The 21259-nt window shown below is 41.1% G+C and overlaps 1 protein-coding gene across 2 annotated transcripts in view; it reads left to right on the top strand.

Annotated features, from left to right (window-relative positions):
• ASTN2 (astrotactin 2) overlaps window positions 1–21259 on the top strand; it is a 997527-nt gene that overhangs the window by 687927 nt on the left and 288341 nt on the right. The gene's annotated exons all lie outside the window — the stretch shown is intronic.

Genomic DNA, 21259 nt, shown 5'->3' with positions numbered 1-21259 from the left:
GCATTAAATCAATAGAAGTCTCATTGTGCTACCCTACAAATAATGTGACACATCATCAAGCAGGGCAATAAGCTTCAGGACTTTGAAGTAATACAATTAGGTTATGTTTATAAAAACCTTCACTCACTGTGGCTAAATAACTAATTTGCTTCATACCACGTTTGGGGCCTGGGACACTACTCTGATTCTAAATCCCACCCCTTCTCCATCCTTAACTGTCTTCAGACTTTAGACTTGACTTTCTCATTCCAGAAAATCCCATTCCTTGCATGGTGGATCATGGAATCTGTTACAAATAAGACGGGAGGGGGGAAGAAAGAGTGCTGAAATAATAGCTGGGGGGTCCCCCTCAAGACCTGGCTTTGCCGCAAACTTGCGGGGTAAACTTGGTGTTTTCCTTCCTGGGCTTCTAGTCTGCAAAGGCACTTTTCTTGCTTCCATTGTCCATACTTGCTCCCAAGAAGAGGATAGGGGATGCATTGAGGTCAAATTAACCATTCTGTGTGTGTTTCTTCCCCTCTATCTTCACCTGCTGTGACCACCTAGATGGTAGATCAAATACTCTGGTTTGATTTTTTATATTTGGGAGTGATGCTAGGGAATGGGGAGATGAGAAGCTGGGGATTTGCATCTGTAGAGTTGAAAGAAGCCTTTGGACTTAAAGATAGCTAGTATCCCCTTTTCTCCCCAGCCATGAGTTATGTGTCACTGCCATCTGCTAAACGTTGGAAACCAGGCCAGGATGAATCTGGGCTTGGAGGCTGATAACTCGGTGGGCAGAACTTGTGAGAGGAGGAGAGATAGTGCAGTGCTGAAGTGGGATGGAGGGTATTTCATGTATTTACTCCTCTTTCTACACACCTGGCAGGTAACCTCAGGTAAAAGAACTTCTAAGTCTCAGTTTCCTCATGTATTAAATGAGGGATAGTAATTCTCTCGCATGGCTTTTGGGAGAATAAAATGAGATGATGTAGATAAAATGTCTGGTACATAGTAGGTACATAGAAAACAGTAGCTTGAAATAAAGTAAAAATTATGGGCATCAGCCGAGGATTCTAGTCCCAGCTCCATACCTTGCTAATGTGTGAGCTCAACCCTCATTTTCATCTGTGAATTACAGATGTCACTAGATAAAGACAATCCCTGTAAGTGTTGTTTTAACTCTTAGTGAAGGGAGGAGTGGAGGGGCCAAACTTGGTAGAGTAGGTTGGGGAAAATAGACCAAATAGGGCATGGATAACAACCATGAGCATTTGTATAGCCCTCTACAGTTTCCAGATGGCCTTCCTGTGATCTTCCCATCTACCCCAGAAAGCAGAGGAGGCAAGGGTACTCACTTCCCCCTTTCCAGAAGGGAAACCTTAACTTACAGAGGCAAAAGGCCAAGAAGATGGTATTTGAATCCAAACTTGAGCCCAGTTCTTCCTTCGCCCTAGCTCTGGTGTCCCTGGACATTAGAAACAAATGCCCTAGCCTTCCCAGGTTTCATAATGATGGGACCCTGGCCACTTTTATGATCTGGGGAAGCCACTGGAAATTACCGGAAAGCCAAGGGAGATGGGGTGAATGTGCCTGATTAAAATATTTCCCATGAGGAGTTTACTTTACTCTCATTCCCCTAAGTGTTTCTAAAGGTGCATTGTGCAGGAAAATAAAGTCATAGTTATTCATTAATTATTTGAACATTTCCCAACTGCTTTTTCTCTGTATTTTTTTGTGTGTGCATCAGATATTGTGGCACCAAATAAAGAAGATATAGGCTCTGTTCCTACGTTGTTCATTACCAGCATGCCTTAGTCTCCCAATATTTCACCATTTTTGTTACAGACTTTTAAAAATCCACTGGTAGACAGCTGGGAAGAGGGAGGAGGCCGACATTTCCAGGCTGGTTGGAATACCCAGTCACTATCATATTATGCTCTCTAGCTTTCATGTGCCAATTCTGATCAACTAGGGAATGGCTTGTCTAGAACACTGTGTGTAAGTTATTGGAATCATTGAGACGATCGGTTGGTAATGTCTATTCTAGACACAGAAAGGAAGTATGGTGGTCTAGATCCTCTGTATTTTCTTCCCTGTAATAGGGCAAAAATAAAAGCTAGAATAACAGACCCAGTTTTTGCTGTTGATTCCAGAGGGGGCACTGGGCATGCCAATAACCACTGGTAAGATCTCCAGGCAGGAAGGCAGAGTTTTATATCACCAGGTGGGAATTCTGAGCTTTCCAGTAGTCTGTAGGGGATTGGAACACCGAACCGGTCAATAAGGTAGAATCTAGCGCAGGAAGAACTGGGCCTTAGGAAACAACTAGAGTAGCCAAAGTCATCCCTGGAAGCTCTAGGTTCCAGGCATGATTAGCATGGAAGCTGTTTAGCATGTCGGGTTTCTTTAGCCATCACCTCTGCTCCTGTGCCATTCCCTCAAGCAGTGTGTGAACTTCTGAGTCTCTTGCTCAAGCATAATACTTTCACTACATGTTTCTGTGCTCTTGATATCCCTGTATTTTGAAAAAACTACCTTCTTCCCACTGGGGCTCCATTTCACCCTTTGACTTGATATTCACATATTCTCCCTAGCTGTGATCATGATACATGAGCTTTATATCATGATGAGGGTTCACTGTATAAAGTCACCCTTCCTGTGGCTACCTTGGATAAAGACTTTCTCATTTGGAGATAAAGCACAGGTTTTACAATCAGATGGATCTCAATTCAAATCCCGGCTCCACCTCTTCCCAGATGTGTGATCTTGAGCAAAGTGATTCATTCTTTAAGATCAGTTTTTCCATATGCAAAATGCAAAGTCATTGTATAGATTGAATAAGAAAATAGAGCAATGGATGGACCCATCCAGCTCTGAGTTGAGGGCCTAATTATCTTGATCCAACCCATGCCCTCCACCCAAGGCTGCCACATCCACTTCGATTACTGTGTTTCCAGGTGTGTATGTTTGTGTGTATGCATGTGCGTGAAGGCACACACGTGTGTGAGCAGGGGTGGGGCTTGCTAATTTGCTCTCATCCCTTGTCATCATTGTGACCCAGGATCAAGGGCAGAGGTATATTGTCCTGGGAATGGGAGGGGCCTCAGTGAGTTTAGCTACAGGCTTGGAGCCAGTGAAGGGAAGGAGCTGTGGAACTGGACTGGGGAGATATCAAAAGGAATCTGTAACTTTTATCATCCCCTGTCATTCTCTACTTAGGGAGAATAGTGATAGATGCAGGAATTAGAAATATAATAAGTTTTCTGAATTTTTAATTGCTTCTTTTTTATAGAGAAACTGACTATGGAAGGTGACAGATGTGTGTATGTGAAAGAACTGTTCATTCTGTGTGTGTGTCTGAGAGAGAGGGAGGGACAGAGAGCTAGAGCAAGAAAGAGAGGAAAAGAAAGGCAGACAGAGAGAGAGAGAGAAAAGGGGGGAGGGGAGGAGGAGACAGAAAAACAAAGAGAGCTAGACAAATGCACACCAAAATCCACAAAGAGAAATGGGGAAATAAAGAGAGGCTAGAAGTGAAAGAATGCTATGCAATTAACATGTCTTTTCCAAGTGTACTGCCTAGGTGACCCCTGTGGAAGGACATTCTCTATGTGAAGTTTGCACTGCTCCTGAGTTTAGATTGGGAGAGTCCATGGTATAGAAATGTCCCCACAGATAAATACATGTCGCCACTTTTAAAAGGTGTCTTATCTCTATTATCATTTTCCTAGACTGTCCAAGGGATTGCATTTCTGCATTTCCATTTGAATTACAATGCACTTTTGAATGTCAGCTGAAACATTCCCAGACTACTTTTTAAAGGAGTTTTTGGCTGTTTAAAAGGCATCTCAGGGGTTGTAGGTGGAGGAGGAGAAGGGAATGATTATTCAACTGTCGCCTCTTCTTTTGAGGACAGGTGGGCCAAGGGGCTGATGAGAGTTGGATAATTCTCCAGAGCCTTCAGTTTCCTGAGGGAACTTGCTTTTAAGATGGCAACAAGATATGCATGGAGTTGTTCTTAGGGTCTGAGACCTGCAAGGTCTTGGTTCACTTCCTCAGTGATTCAATATCCTGTGGACAGTTTTCAGGTTCCATCTTGCTTGACCTTTCAGTAGCCTTTGACAAAGTTGTCTGCTTCCAGTGTGAGGCACTTTCTGTGCTTGTTTTGGTGATACCAGATCTTCATGGTTTTCTACCTCCCCTCTGGACTGTTGCATCTCTGTCTCCTCTGCAGGTTCATCCTCTTCTGCAACATTAGTAAGTGAGGTTTCACAGGAGCCTGTCTTATGGGCCCCTCTTTCTAGACTGTTTCTATGGTCATGATCTCTGTTGTAATCCCCACACTGATGAGTCCTACTTTATACCTCCAACCTCAAGCTTTCCTCTGATATTTGCTATCATTCTAGTTCTCTTGCCTGCCCAAACTCCACTCCACACAACCTAATACTTTTCTAGTGTTCTAGTGAGAAGCACCATTATCTGTTTAGAAGCAGAACAAGAAACCTAGGAATCCTTCTCAACACCCTCTCTCAAGATCTGAGAGCACTGACTTCAAACTGCTTGACCCCAGGGCAGTCACCTCTGAATCTTAACTCCTTAATTTTATCCTAGGTGAAAAATCTCAGCCTGGCTGCATTTGTCTATGGTGGTGGGAGTTGGCTAACTATCCCTTCCCTCTCCCTTTGTACCTTAGCTTCTGAGAAGATCTTCTGCTGATTTCCCCCACCCATTTCCAAACCATTTCAAGTTCTGTCAATTTTAATTCTCAAATAACTCTTAAATTTGCCCACTTTTTTCTTCCTCACTGTTGCCACCCTATTCCAAGTCACCATCATACCTTGTGTGGACTCCAGCTTTGTTCTCCTGCCTGGTCAGCCTGCATCTACCCTGCCTCCCTGAATCCTAACCACGTGGCAGCCCTGAGGATGTGTGTTAGCCAGGATAACAAAACCAGAGAAACAGAACCAACAGGATGGATATGTAGCGGGAGACTTATAGGTAGATATATACATATATATATACACATATATATATACATATATATATATACACACACACACACAGATACAGGTATAGATATGTAAATATAGATATAGATGATATAGATTTATTATAATGAATTGGCTAACATAATTATTGAGGCTGAGAAGTTCCAACATCTGCAGTCAGCAAGCTGGAGACCTAGGAGAGCAGATGGTGTAATTCCAGTCTGAATCCAAAGCCCTGAGAACTGGGAAAGCCAATGCTATAAGTTCCAGTCTGAAGGCTGGTAGGCTTGAGATCCAAGAAAAGACGATGTTTCCATTGGAGTCCAGAGGCAGGAAAAGACCAATGTCCTAGCTCAAGACATTCAGGCAGGATGGTCAATCTTTTGGTTCTATTGGGGCCTTCAACTTACTGGTTTAAGTCCACTCACATTAAGGAGGACAATCTGCTTAGTCAGTCTACCAATTCAAATGTTAATCTCTCCAAAATCATCCTCACATACATACCCAGAATACTATTTGACCAAATAGTTTGATAACCCAGCCAAGTTAACGCATGAAATTAACCATTATAGGATGTTTCTAAAATAGAGATCCCATCATGTTATTCCTTGGATTAAAACTTCTAGGTGCCTTGTCACTGCTGTGAGGATAATTTGCAAATTCCTTCCCATGGCCTCAGGGCTCTAACAGTTCTGATCTGTCCTCAGCCAACCTCTTCAGCCCCGTGTGTCTCCGTGCTTTCTGCCGTTTTGTCATACTGACCTTCCTTCAAGTCCTAGAACAAGCTGCAATCCTTTTGTCACTTGGCCTTCTGCTGATTTTTTTTCCCCATTTTTGCTGAGATCACTTCATATCATCCAACTCAAATGTCACTTTCTCAGGAAACCTTTCAAGAAGCCTCAGGCTGTGTCAGGATCCTTTGCTACATTTTTATTTTCTTAGAATGATGTTCCTTTGCTACACATAACCTGTTTGTAAGTTCACATTTATTAGTTTACATCTTTCTCTCTTGCTGCACTATAAGCTCTGTGAGGGCAGGGACCATGCCTGCTTGGCTAATACCTAGCCAGTGCCTGGCATATTGATAGCATTCAATAATGTTTATTGAAATAAATGAGTGAGTGACTGAGTGAGCCTGGGAGGGTCATAAATGCTTTAGTGGTATAGGCAAAGTGTTGTTCATCTGCATTTGTGTTTTATTTGGGATGAAAGTCTCCATAGCTTTCTTGCAGTCTCAAAGGGTTCTCTGACTCCAGAAAGGACGAAGACTACTGATGTATTAAAAGCAATTTGTTGAAAATTTGAGAGCACTGACTTTGAACTCAGATAAACCTGGCTTTTCTGATTCCTAGCTGCTTGACCCCAGGGCAGTCACTTCTGAATCTAAACTCCTTAATTTTATCCTAGGTGAAAAATCCCAGCCTGGCTGCATTTGTCTGTTGTAGGGTCCCAGCATGGTGGTGAGAGTTGGCTAACTATCCCTTTCTTCTCCCTTTGTGCCTTAGCTTCTGTGCAGTTATTTGTAGGATCAGTCTAGCTCTAGGGATGAAGGCAGAGAGACTGGAGGAGGTTAAATACGAGCTGGACACTCACTAGTCTACAGCATGCCAGAAGACAGAGCCAACTTATTTCTCCTCAGAACCATGCAAAAAGACGATACAGGATGTGGTTCATTAAACACAAATAGGCCCATGAGACTGCCGTTTCCACAAGATGAAATTAACCAAAAAAAGCATTTGTTCCCCGGTTTAGATTGAGTCCATCTGGAACGGAACACCCTAGTCTTTTTCCTATTGGTACATACCAAGAATAATAATCCTCTGCATGTGCTCAGTGCAGTGCATCACACAAAGCACTTTCACATACATTATTTCATCCAGTTTACTCCTCACAAAAAGTCTGTAAGTCAAGCGTTGTTATCTGCATTTCATGCTTGAGGAAACTGAGGCTCAGAAGGGGAAAGTGACTTGTCAGGATTCACACCAGGGAATTTGGCAAAGCAGGGATTTGAACCCAGGCTGCTTTAGTCACGGAGTCGGTGTTGGTTTAGGCATACCACAGCAGCCTCAGAGAACTCTTTAGATGTTGGTATCAAACCCAAAGGTAAACATTTGCTCTCCTGTTGTTTCTCTTATCCACAGGTAAAATAAATGAGGAAAGCTAAGACTTGGAATTTAGACCTTCAGCTTGAGCAGGGGTGAAAATATTCTCTTTATCACCAATATCCCCTGGCATAACTTGCTTCCAAATCTTAGCTTCAGGGCTGCATTATAAAGTAAAGTCAAACCTTACAAAGTCAGAGTGGGAAGAGGCATTAGCAATCACATAGTCAGGCCTGAGTTTTCTTTATGTGCCCATTGTAATCAACTGTCTGGAATACTGCATTGAGGTTCTGGGCCAGGACTCTGCTCAGTGGAAAAGAATGCAGTGATTACTTAGCAATGTCTGCCGTGAGTGTGACAGTAAGAAATAGTGACTTGTGTAAGGTGTTTTCCATTCTTATCTCGGTTAGCCATTCCCATTCTACAGATGGGAAAGATGAGGTCAGCTTTATGCAATCAATTAGAAACTGCAGTGGTGAAGGGAGAAATTTAATAACCAGGTAGAAACATGGTTTGGCCTTCCCTCTCCAGAAAACTTAGAACAAATTCAAAGATTACCTGTTGCCAAAGCCTCCCACATACTCATAAATGGCAGAGTCTTTGTTTGGCAGACTGCTCATTATATTATTTGGGGTACATGTGTGTGCATCATTACCTAAAGCACTGGAGACCATCCCCACTCTCCATCTTCCTAGGGGAAGTGACAAGAGATTAATACTGTTGTAAACTAGTTACTCTGATTCAAACAGGTGCAAAATCATACTCATTCCCCTGTCACAGTCACAGTCCCAGACAGAGATGCAGGGCCTGAGGGAGCAGGATTGTTAGATAGGACCCTTTTCTCTCAGCAGTCTGGCACTAAGTATGTGGAATTTCCCTGGAGATGAATGTGGAGCTTTTGCTATCTCTCTGCCTTCAGCCCCTTAATGAGAACAAAATGGTCTGGAGGGAATACAGATACACACATTGAAGTTTTTGCCTTCCCTCGGTCATTATCAGCAGGTCTAACCTACCAACCTGAGAGGAGCCTTGCTCACAGACAGTCCTTTCAGATACCACACCCCAGGGGAACCTGTTCTTCCCTGTCTGCCTTTCATTTCTTTCCTTTATCCTTTCTCACCGCTCTATCATTCCACAATAGTTCCTTGAGCCCCTAATATGAGGTGCTAAGGAGGCTAAGGCAAGTGAGACACAGTCCCTGCTCTCAAAGATCCCACAGTCAAATGGGAAAGACTAATAGGTGAACAGATTTTTTAAATAAATGCTTTATAATTTGATAAATGCTGTGATAGAGGAAAGCATAAAGTGTGCATGTGTATGGAGGGTGGGGAATGGAGGGAACAAGGCTGAGAGATGGGCCCCTAACCTACTAAGGGTGGGCTGGGAAGTCTTCCTGGAGGAAAAGATGTCTAAACAGGAATTTGAGGGTGAGTAGGCATTTGCCAACTGGGAAGGTGGGGAGGAAGGAGACTCCATGCAAGGAGACAACAATGCAAAGCTAGATTTGTAGGAAGGCCTGGCACCTTTAGGAATGGCGAGTCTTCTTGGACCAGTTAGGAGCAATAGTACCTGCATCCCCTCAGTGCTCCCAGGGAATGCTATTGGCTTCTTTGTTAGACCTTTGAATGTCACTGGGCCTTAGTCTCCCAAGTAGTTAGAGACACTCCCATTGCCTCTGTCCACAGCTGAGAACTGTCACAAATAGAAAAGACTGAATCTCCAATGCCTTAAATTAAGTGAAAACAACTGGCCACTTTGGGAGATACCAGGGGAATAGCTGGAAAAACATTTAGATCTCACATGATTCTTATGCAGATGATGTGAGATCATGTGATTACGTGGCTCATAGCAGGAACTCAGCACAAGTCGGTCATTGATGCATTCTCCTCCCGACAGGTGTAAGTTTCAACAAATGGCAACATACATAAGAAGCTATGTGTCATCTGTTCCATTCTCAAGATGTGTGACTTAGGTCAGGTCTCTTTGGTTCCCGGGACTCAATTCTCTTATCTTTAACATGGGTATAATTATGCTTATCTTGCAGTATTGTTATGAGATTTAAATGAACTGATGTTTGTAAAGTGATTATTGCTGCACCTGGCATATAACAAATGCTCAGGAAATGCTATTATGATCATCATTCATTATTATCATGAGACATAATTAAGCCAATAATGATTATTATTACTGTTAGTTTTCTCAAGCAAAAGGCATAATGATACAGCCTTTTCTGGTCCTGACTACAGCAGCCTAAGATATATGTCTTCTTCCTGCCAGACTTCCTATGTCATGGCTGTTTCTCCCTGGCTAATCTGTCAGCTTTTGAATTTGAGCTCTTCCTAAACCTGGAGGTGGGAATAGAAGGTGAGAATGTCAGATAGCACAGCCTGGAGCTCAGCAGTAAGGCACATGGGAGCATGTTTGCACAGCTGAATACCAAGCTTATATTGTTCTAGAAGAATGTATAGGTTGTGTATATGTGTGTTGGAAGAGAAGGACAGAGGAAAGGGCAACAATGATTTACATGTGTTGAGTTCCTATTATGAGTTAGTTAATCACATGATCTCATATTGTCTTCATAACAACCCTGTGAGGTCCAGATTATTATTTCCATCTTCCTAATGTGAAAACTTATCAGCTCAAGGTTACATGGCTAATAAAAGGTAGAGCCAGGATTCCATCCTAGGGCTGTCTGACTTCCAAGTCCTTATGCCATGTACTGAGAATTCACTACATGCCAGGAGATATGCTGGGCATTTCACATGCACAATTTCATTTAATCCCTACAACTTCCTAAAATTGGTATCTTTATGCTAGTAAACTGAGATTTGGGAGTGAGGGGTAAGATATACAACCCAAAGGCACAGAGTTGGCAAATGGTAATCTCTCATGCCTTCTCTTTCTTCTGTCTTTTCATGCTCCAATTCTCTTACCATTTACATTTTACTATTACTTAGCCAAAGTGGGCACTCCCAAAGTTCTCTTCTCCCTGCAACAATTAGAAGTACTTAGTCAGGAAGAGTGAAAAAAAAGGGAGACTGATCGGCAGGATGTAAGCCTGCATGATGCTGACCAGCAGGCTCCAGATCCTTGTTTCCTAGCAACCCCTTGGCTCTGAGTCAGAGTGCTGGCTCTGAGTCATAGTGCCAGCTCTGAGACGGGCCTCAGAGATCAACTTGACCATTGATACATTGGGTAGGAACTGGCCTTAGTTGTCTTCATCTGACATACCAGCCCTAGGCCCCAGGATTTCCTCCTTAGGGTCCTTTGTCTTTAGGGTCTTCCTTGCTGTTCCCTCCTATTCCACAGATGCCCAGAAAGAAGGCTCCTTTTGGAGATCTTGACTCAATAAGTCTCCAGGGTATGGGGCACCAGAATCATTGAAGTTTACAACTAGAAAGATCCTTAATTTAACAAATATAGATGGTGGAAATGGAGCGCCATGGAGAAGAAAAATAATTGCCCAAAGAGAACCATTAGTTAATAATAAGATTAGGACTCAAACAGGATTAGTACTCTCTCTTTCTTCCCCCATCCAAGGAAGTGTGTTGAGTGGCAATTCAAAAGGCCATGTGTCCAAAGGTCACATGGCTGCTAATAGGCAAAGACAGGATTCCATCTCAGGACTGTCTGACTCCCAAGTTCACATGACATGTACTGAGAATTCATTACATGCCAGGAGGTATGCTGGGCATTTATTATCTCCATTTCCTAACGTGGAAACTCACCTGCTCAAGGTCACATTTTTACGTTTGTAACAGCTTTATTGAGATATATTTCATATACCACACAATGAAAGGTATATTTTTGAGCCTTCTCTTCCAATGGTGACATTGCACCAAAACAAAGTTTGGGTTGAGTCTAGAAAGGAACACAACTTTCAATTATTTTACAGTTGAGAAGATTCTCTAAGGAAAAGCAAATCAGAGGGAACCACTCCTCCCACCTTTCAACAATACCCCACTTTCTACTGCAGCTAGACTTAATGATTCAGGGATGCAGGTGCTGGGAGAAGCAGGAGGTGGCATAACCAGCTGATGCTAATTGTGACCCAGAGTGGTCACATATGTCAACATATGAGCTAAGCTGACCCCTGGTTTTATTCAGCAACAATTATAATGCCTACTATGATTCAGGTACTGTGCTAGATGCTATGGATGCAGCAGTAAATTAAATATTGCCTTGCCTTCAGAGAGCTCATTTTAGTCTTGGAAAAAGATATTTAATGAGAAAAGTCACCATGAAATATGTAAATGCTAGAAGGAGAAATATAAAGTGTGGCATGAACACCTGGCTCAAACCAGTTAAGGTGGATCCAAAAGGGCATTCCAGAACACTTGAAGAAGGTAAGATTTAGGCCAACACAGGTAGGTATGGAGAGGGTAAATGTTCCAAGATGCAAGAAAAGCATGTACAAAAATGTCCCTGAGATAAGAAAAAAGAAATTGTGGATGGAGCAAAGCTCTAGAGGGGATGGAAGTGGTGGTAAGATAAACCTAGAAAGATAGATGGACAGGAATCAAATCCCACTGGGATGTATAGACCATGTTAAGAAAGTTGTACCTTTACTAGAAGCAATTAAAGGTCATTTAAAGGTTTTGTATATTATCATTAGCATTTGCATTTTAGAATTTGACTCTGGCTAGTGTGGGATAGGGCTTGACTTGGGATGGGAGGAAGTATATGTGAGATGCTAGATTACAGTTAGGAGGATCAGTTAGGGAGCTGTAGTAGTGTTTCAAGGAGAAAAATAATAGCTTAAAATTTAGCAGCCATGAGGATTCAGAAAAAAATTAATGTATGTGAAAAATATTAAGTTGCTAGAATGATGAGAACTTCATGATGGGACAGTAGAAGGTGAAAGGTGAGGAAAATGATTAGACATGGTGCCAAGCTTTCTGACTTAAGGGCCTGAGTGAATGCTGGAGTTCCTTAGGTGAAATAAAAAAGCAGCAGCTGTGGTAGAGCCAAGTTCAGTTTTGAATATATTGAGTCTAAGATTCCTAAGGTATATACAACTGGCAATATAAAATGGGCAGCCGGGTATACACCAATCTGGTGATCAAAAAGAAGGTAAGACATGAAAAATACAGTTGGTATGTAGGTGCATACGTGATTGAAGTCATAGGAAAAGACGGTATCTTCCAGAAGAAAAATAAATGTTCCCTTTTGCAATTTGTTTTCTTAAGCTACTTTCCTGCTGCCATAACTTGTATTATTTCTGACATTTTATTTAGAGACATTTTATTTCATTCAGAGAGGCTGACTATGCTGCTCATTTTTAGGCAGCTTTTATTTGTGTAAAATGTTATGGGGCATTGAAGAGTAGTTGTAGTACATATTAAATAGGCTGGAGTTAATATGCCCATTTCATTGAGGAGAATAAATAGGCATAGTCACCAGAGCAGAAAGGAGGAATACACACTTTCAGGGTTGTTGCTTGAGCATTTGCACCTTACATTTAGCTAATTAGCCTTCTATGCAGGGTCTAGGGTATATTTGCCTATTTGTATGTGGCCTTTCTTCCAGTGTATCAATTAATGGAAGTTTCATTCTTCTATATCCAGTCCCTGAGTCTTGGATCAGGCAAGGTAATATGCATGTCTAATCCCTTTCCATCCTTTCAGGCCATGACATTCTTCATTTAACTTCATTTCTTACACTTTTACAGAATCGTTAAATGTGTCAAACAAGTTTCATATCTTGGGGTCTGACAGACTTAGAGATTTATTACTAGTTTTAAGTTTAAATATTAAACGTCATTTCACAAAACACATGGCTTTATTCATGTGGTTGCTCAGAAATTACAAAATTTTCTTTCTTTTTCTTTTTTCTTTCTTTCTTTTCTTTTTTTTTTTTTTTTTTTTTGAGACGGAGTTTCACTCTTGTTGCCCAGGCTGGAGTGCAATGGTGTAATCTCAGCTCACTGCAACCTGCACCTCCTGGGTTCGAGTGATTCTCCTCCCTCAGACTTCCCAAGTAGCTGGGATTACAGGCATGCACCACCATGGCTAATTTTGTATTTTTAGTAGAGACAGGGTTTCTCCATGTTGGTCAGGCTGGTCGCAAACCCCCGACCTCAGGTGATCCCCCCGCCTTGGCCTCCCAAAGTGCTGTGATTACAGGCGTGAGCTTACTGTACCTGGTCTGAAATTGTCATTTATCGTAATATGAAGTTTCTTTCAATATTTAACTCTAAACATCTGTTGTCACTCTGAAGTAGTGGGATGTACCCCCACCCAACATTTGCTTCAGATGTTGAGGCTGATGATACCACACACACACACCAAGAGGATATGAAAAGATGAATCACTCACATAATGAAGCTTTCTAGGGAGAGCAGACGGAGCTTCCAAGCAGGTCCAAACATGGTTTGAGAAAGCAGGGAAAGGAGACTGGCTTGGACTGGGAGGTGAGGGAAGGTTGGGGAGGTTCTCATATATTATCTGGGGCTTGCATGGATTGAGCTTCCCTCTGGCACCAAAGGTAGGCCTACCTAGGCTTCCTTATCAGTTTTCCCAGATGTGAAGCTGAACAAGAGGGAGTAAGTAGAAGAATTTGAAAGTTGTTAGCAGTCAAATACCAAAAATGGAGTCAGAAGAATCTTTATTACAAGTTATCCCTGATATTTGACTGATGACTGAAATGTGGCATGTTTCATTTAACTGAACTTGAACTTGTTTAGGTAAAATAAACCATTATGGCTTTCTATGAGGCCTGCAGCCTGAGGCTGGTAAGGGAGGTGAAAGTTCCATTAAATGCCTTGTACAAGAGCCCAGTATTATGTATTTTGAGAAGTGAAATGAATGCCTTAGTCACTATCAATAAATTCTAGACTACTGAAGGGGTTAAAGTGTTAATGAGGCCTTTTATTGTGGATTTATTGTGAGCAGAAATGACCTTGACTTATACTTTGAGTATAAGTATATATATATGAGGCAAGAGAGTCACAGAGTTATTTAACCCAAAGAGGCAACCTTGGATAGAGAACTGTTTTTGCTGCTATTGGCTGGAGCAGATGAGCAAATCACTGGCAATGGTTCAACAGTCTATAGAACTGTGCAGATGTTGGTCAGGGTATTCAGTGCTAAAAGGACCACATAAAGTTTGGCCAGTTGTGCTGACTTGGGGCCTGTTTCATTATCAGGGATGTCCCAGTTATGGGCTAAAAATCAGGAACTTTCCAGCAAGCTTCATCATATACGATGGTAGTGATACCATCTATAAAGTGGAGAAACTCCCTTTACTCTTCATTCTGTTGATTGCAAGGGCTTCCACAGATATCCAAAGGGTCTGGGAAGGGGGATGACTTTTACCAGCACCATGGTATTTAGCAAGGGGCTGAGGGTGGTGGTGGGAGACTTTTTCCTATAGGTGAAATATGCCAGGTTTGGCTCTATGCTACAGCAAGGAAACCTCAGTGGCTATGCTGAACTTTTAGGGTGTGATTTCAAGACCCAAGGGATAATGGGCAGCTGGTATGGAGAGTCATAGGCTGAGGGCCTGTGACAACCAGCCTGTTTCCGGGAGAGTCCAATATGCAGCCAGCAATTGCACTCTAATGGCATATAGCACGGGGCTGAAGGGACACTTTCTTGCACAAGATGCCTGTGGGCAACTTAGGGCCATCAAGTGTGGGCCAGAGACTTCAGGAAGCATGGGAGGAAGTTGCTAAAGCCTTTAAGTAAAGGACTTTCAGGGGTCACTAATTGTAGTGCCTGTATTGTAATTCATAAGTGGGCTTAAGTCATAGCATAAATGGGTTTAAGTAAAATTTGTAAATGAGAAATATGCCGTCTCCAGAACTCAAAATAGACTAAAACATATTGGGCTTTTACAAAAATTGCAAATGCTGTTTCTGGCAAGTGTCAGGGATAGAATGGCCCTCAGCTAAATAGCTTTCAGGAATTTAACCAAGGTGGAAGGACTTGGTAATATGTGTGGGGTAGTGGTCCATCCCTTTTTAGTGAGCTCTTTTATGACCACATGTATGTCCTCAGTGAGTGTGCCAAATGAATCTTCTTGGAGGATGATGTGATCAGTATGATCAGTGTTTACTGTGCTCCTGAAGAAAGTTAAATGTGGTTAAGATCTTGTCTGCAGGCTGTGTGAAGACCTGGCTGTTGTTATCCCATGGGTAGCTGAGTAAAAGGATATTGCATCCCTTTGATGGTGAAGGCAAATTGTGGCTGAGTCGCTGCTAAAATATTAGCCAAATCTATGAATTAAAAGTATTTGCCAGTTGTTGATTAAAGTTGGTAATTTTGATAATATTTGATATGGGAGCCTTATTGGATAGAACTTCAGCATTAACATGGCAATAATCTACTGTGAGATGCCATTCATTCTTTCTAGGTTTCTGAACAGGCTACATTGGGCCATTAATGGTGAAGCAGTGGGGATAGTCACTCTTCTCTAAATAGGTCTGGTATATGGGTTTCAAACCTCGAAGACCCTGTTTTAATTTAAATTGGGCCATATTAACTATTTTAACTAACGGAGGAGGAGAAGGTCCATGCCATCCCATTTTGGCAAGCTGATTTGTAAGTGCCAAAGACTTAATTCAATTTTAATTTATTACTCATTGGGTTAGAGCATCCATGCCCACTAAGGGATATTTTAAGTTAATGGGTGCTATGGCTATGGGGGAATTTAGGCAGGACAATAAATAGTTCTGATTAAGATGAGGTGTACCTATTTGTCTTCCTAACATGTCCTAAAATATCCTCAGTTAACTACCCTAAGATTATAGGGGTACTTTGTTTAAATTTAGGGGAATTCCAGGTATAATTTGAAGCCCAATATTAAGGCCATGAAGGTTTGACAACTGGTGCATTTCAGCCAAATGTTAAAAGTTAATTCGGAACCTAGGTTGTAGAGGTACAAAAGCCAAATAGTAATCTTTTATCTTGTTTTGTTGTTGTTGCATAAATTCTTTAATTTTGGATTTCCAATTGGGTCAAATTGTGAAACTCTGTTTTAGTTTTTTGTTTTTTTCCCCCAGTATCCAAGTTTATTTTATTTTATTTTCCTTTTGGTGGCTACTGTATATCATTTGGTGGTGGTGGTGGTGGTGGTGTGGGGAGGGTTTGGGGAGGAGGGAAGGTCCTCTCGATCCGCTCATATGTGTAAGATTCTTCCTCCAGAGTTGCAAATACATATAATCAGGATTAGGGTCTCTCCCATGCCAACAGCTGATTTATAGGGTTTGAGGACCCAGTGCTTAAGTTGGCTTTGAAAGAACTCTTTGGCTATAGCATGGATGCTTTTCCCTATAACCCTTAGGATCAGGAATATTTTTTTTTTTTTTTTTGGTCAGGGGCATAGTGGCATAGGGCATAGGCAGAAGTAGGAACAAAGGCATTTTGTAAAGTCCTAGTAAACCATCTGCTTTTGGGAGTGTGCACCATAGCATTCAACATGGTCTTCCTCCGTGAGTGACTACCAACCAGCCTGCATATTGCATAGGGTATCATTGTTTTTTTTTTTTGAGTACGCCATACAATGAGGGCAACACCTGATTGAGATAAACAACCAAAAGTCACAGGGTAAGAGTCATTCCTCTGAGCCTCGTGACAGTCACAGCTTACACTGGGATCCAGAAACACAATTCAGAGACACAGGTAAGTCTCGACCAAGACACATGACCCAGGGCCACTTTATTCTTGTTCTTAAATGCCACTTTATTCTTGTTCTTAAATGCCAATTATCAAAAATTCCAACTTAGCTGAGCACATCTATAACAGAAGCTTGGTAAGGCTCAGTGAATGCAGTACAAAGCAGCACAGCACAAAGCACGAGCTTGCCAGCAGTGACGACAAAAAAAAAAAAAAAAAAAAAAATTCTAGCCAGCAAGAGTCAGTTAGCAAACTAAAGCAAGAGGAGGCCCTGCAGTGGTACTGGTCATCTCCCAGACCCTCTGCTTGTTGCATAAAGTGTTTAGTCATCCCACAGAGGAAAGGTTGAACCCCTTACCCAAAACTTGGTTTAGGTGTTAAGACTGATGTTATATTAGGATGAAATAGATATGAAAAGGTTTATCAGTCACATGAGGCTTTTACAGAGAGCAGCGAGTTCTCAAGCAGGTCCAGAAATGGCTTGAGCAGGGAAAGTAGAGGAGCCTGGCTTTTCCTAGTGGCTTGGAGGTAGGGCTGCAGTGAGGATTCTTAGGTGGTTTGAACTTCCACCAGCCACAAAGGTGGAAGCATTTGAGCTTTCTTACTGGCATGTCCAGATATGGGGCAGAAGGGGGAAGAGTAGGTTTTAAAAACTCAGCCAGTCAGACATCAACAAATGAGTCCGACTGTACTACAAAGTTGTACTAAGATTACAGCACTTATTTGGCGTAGGCTTCTGAGGGGAGAAAAATTCGATATTATTTCAGAATTTTTAAAGGACAGAAAATGTATTTCTGAGACAATGTCAATCAGTGATTCCCCATCAGGAGAGATATTAGAATACTGAAGAGGGTACGCATTTTCAAACTATGCCTTTGCCCTCCACTCTCAGGACTCTAAGGAGATTCTGATCCATACCCTACCACCTCCATAAGTATGAAGCCTCACTGAGCCATGGGTACTGTTGGCAGTAAGTCATATAAACTAGGGCAGAAAAAAAAAAGAGCCATTTGAATTATTACTTAACCACTTTAGACCTTTGAATTTCTTTACTGTCCCCTCATTCTGGGGTGGTTTTAACTTCTGGCACCAACTTCTCACTCTTCATCTTAATCTTGTACTTTTGTTCACGATATTCCCTTTACTTTTAAGGCCCTTCAGCAACCAGATCTTCTCAGCAGTCTTTACTCAAACACTTGGCACTCCATTTCTATCCTGTTACCATTTATCTTACTCTCTTGTATTTTTTATTATTTGTTTACATACCTTATCTCTGCAGCCAGACCACAAGCTACTTGACTACAAAATTCGTGACTGATTTTCTTTGCATTCATTACTCATATTAAGTATTGCTAATAATAATAAAGGGTAGATGTCTTATATATGTTTAATAAGTGAGTGAATAAATGGAATCTCAGGTTTTGATATTCTTTCACAATATGCAATGCCATTATAATCAGGTAAACTGGGTAAATCACCAAAAGAAAATCCTGGTTTTATCTGTATAGGGAAAACATGCATTTGACTTATATACATTCACACAAACTCTTCATGGTTTCAATCAATATTTCAGTGAGTTAGTAAATAATTTTCCTTTGGGGTTGCAGGGGTTAGACTTTCCCTTACCAGTTTCATATCATCTTTATATCACAAAAATGAGGTAATTTCAGATATATTTGGTTTACTGTAATTTCAAAAATGCTTTTTAGTCTGCTAAATGGCATTTATATATCCATCTCTTCACAATACTGCAATAAAATGTCAAACAGTCATTACTAATGAGAAAGCAGACTGAGAGGTTAAGTGACTTAATGGTCACAGAGCTAATAATTGAGGGAAACAGGACTAAACTCAGGACTCCCTGCTTACAAATCTCAAGCTTTAACCACTTAACAGGGATATTTGTGGCTTACTTTTATTTTTATAATTATTTGAGTTAATAAATTTTGACCTAGAGAAAAAATTCTTTGACGCTAGCCATCTAAAGAAATAGCTAAACATGCATGTTTCTAAGGTTTTAAAAAAATTTTCATCTCTACCTGTGCGTGTGTGTATACACTTAGATGTATGTACTACATATTAGTGCATATATATATAATCCTTTAAAAAATCTTGGCTCTATTTACCCCTCAAAAGAGTCAAGATGCCATCTTAATTACTTTAATCAAATGATTAGACTTTAGGATTTATTTACAGCTTTCCTAATGGGATACATTGCTGTGAATGAGTATTGCTTCTGCCCCTCCAGCAATCCCACTCTTCCTCCAATAGGCTTTTCAATTAAGAGGCCAAGAAAAGTGCTGAACATGCTATTGCATCACCAATACAGGTCTGAAAATCTCCCCTGGCTTTCACTTGAATGTGTATCAGCTCACCATGAAGGGAAGGATGCTTTTGCCCCCTACAATGGAAGTCACATATTTTCTGAATTACGTACTTTTACATATACTATTCCATTTATATATTTTAATTCTCACAACAGCCCTTTAAAACATAAACTGTCATTCATTTTCTTTTACCAAGGAAAACTCTAGCTCAGCAGGGTGACAATAGCTAAGTGACAAAAAGTCACAACAGTTGGGGTAGAGAAGCAATTATATCAAACTGGGGATGATTTGGTTTTTTTGTTGATGTTGTTGTTCTACTATTCTAATGTAAACAAAACACAATTATAACAAAGATTATGCAAAAACATTGGGGGGAAACTCAACAATTCCATTGGTTAACAAATTAATTAAAATCATAGAGCTAGAAGGGATTTTGGTGACATACCAACACCCTTATTTAAATTAACAGATAGGGAAATTGAGGCTCAGAGGTATGGTGATCACCTGAGGTCACACAGCTAGTTAAAATGCAGAGCTGTGATTCAGACACAAGCCTGACTTCAAGTCCAGTGATCTTCTCACTAGAGTACATTGCCAGACCCAGAGCTGGCTCACTAACTTCAGCCTTAGCTTAGGTCCCATGAATATTAATGATATCGACAAGATAAAGCCATAGGTCTGGAGTCTAAGTAAGTGTATATTTTGCTACACAGCCTTCTACCTCACTGTTGCCCTGCTTGTAAAATTCACCCAGGCGTCCCTGAGTCTCATACTAGGTTCTTCCTTCCACTTCCCTCCTACAGAGTAGAGTAACACTTCACTTTTAAGAGGCCATTAATTAGCACTAGATTAAAAGTACAACTACTTAAGCATTACTTGCCTTACCCAGAGGAACACTGTAAAGCTCGAGCCACGTTTATTCTACTGATTGGAGTAAGAGTGCCCCTCTACAGACTCAAGACTGGAGTGTACACTGGCCCACAGTAGGTACTTAATAAATATTGAATGAATCATTGCTCCAAAACCTTAAATTCTATGTAACCACTCAGAATGATAAAGGGAGGAGGGGCTTAACCAACCTCTAAGTCAATTGTTTGCCACTAGCTTTTAAACACCTTATAAAAGGGCTTGTCTGAGTATCCCTTTTTATCTAATCTAAGGGGGCTACACTAGGAAGACTCGGGTTACTGGAGTCCCATTAAGTCAGGTAAATACCTGAACCAATTAAATAACTGATAACACATTCTATACTAGGCACCATGTTACATGCTGGTAGCTAGATTAGTTAGCCCTCAATAAAGCTCAAATATATGGACAGATAATTGCAACACAGTGATTTATATAATAGGAATATGAAATAGTAGAAAGGAAGAGATGAACTCGATATATTTGGAGACTTGTGAGGGGAAAGAAATGCCTGAGAAAGGTTTTAATCACCAAATAGAAACCTGTTAAGCAAGAATAAAGGAACTGTTTAGCATGGTTGGACCACTTCCCACCATCAGGTGCTCTTTTGAGCAACTAGATAAAAGAATAACAGCCATCATTTATTGAATATTCCAGGAATGAAACCAGGTTATTTTCACATCTGTTATCTCATACCCTTCTAGGAGGCAGGGATCATTTTTGTTATTTTCCAGAAGGGGAAGAGTTAATAACATGACTAATAAGACAGAACTATAAGGTAAGCAATGCTGTAGTTCAGTGGTTTTCAGAAAAGTATTCTGTAGATTCACAAGTTTGGCAATGGTAGCACAGGAGGTAAGGTAAAGGGAGGAAACAGCATATTCTTCAGGGGCACAAACTTGCTTCAACCAGAGCAGCTGCTCTTTGATCTATTTTACATGATAGACTTCCATATAAGACTTTATTTGGACAAGCGTACTGCTGCTTTAAAAAACAAAGCAAAAAAAAAAAAAAAAAACTGCTGTAATTGAACAAATTAGTTTCTTGGGGCCCTAGTCTGCAATTTAGTCAACACGGCAGATAATTAAACATTGACTGTACTAAGCACAGCCTAAAATATTCACATCAAAGGGGAAAAAGGAAAAAGACTCAGATCACACTTCCATTTTGAGCCAACAGATACCTGCTTTACTTGAGGGAAAAGGCATGACTGGTTTAGATGGGTAGAGATCTAAATGCTGAATGTCACTCAGTGATAGCACCTCTTTCAAAAGCACAGACAGCTGGAGGATTCCTGGCCTCATTTACCTCCAGCCCGCCCACAATATTATATTTCTCTC

Source organism: Pongo abelii, chromosome 13 (assembly GCF_028885655.2).
Source record: "Pongo abelii isolate AG06213 chromosome 13, NHGRI_mPonAbe1-v2.0_pri, whole genome shotgun sequence".
Classification (NCBI taxonomy): Eukaryota; Metazoa; Chordata; class Mammalia; order Primates; family Hominidae; genus Pongo; species Pongo abelii.
The sequence above is the reverse complement of the archived record's forward strand: the minus strand, read 5'-3'. Positions and strand labels throughout refer to the sequence as shown.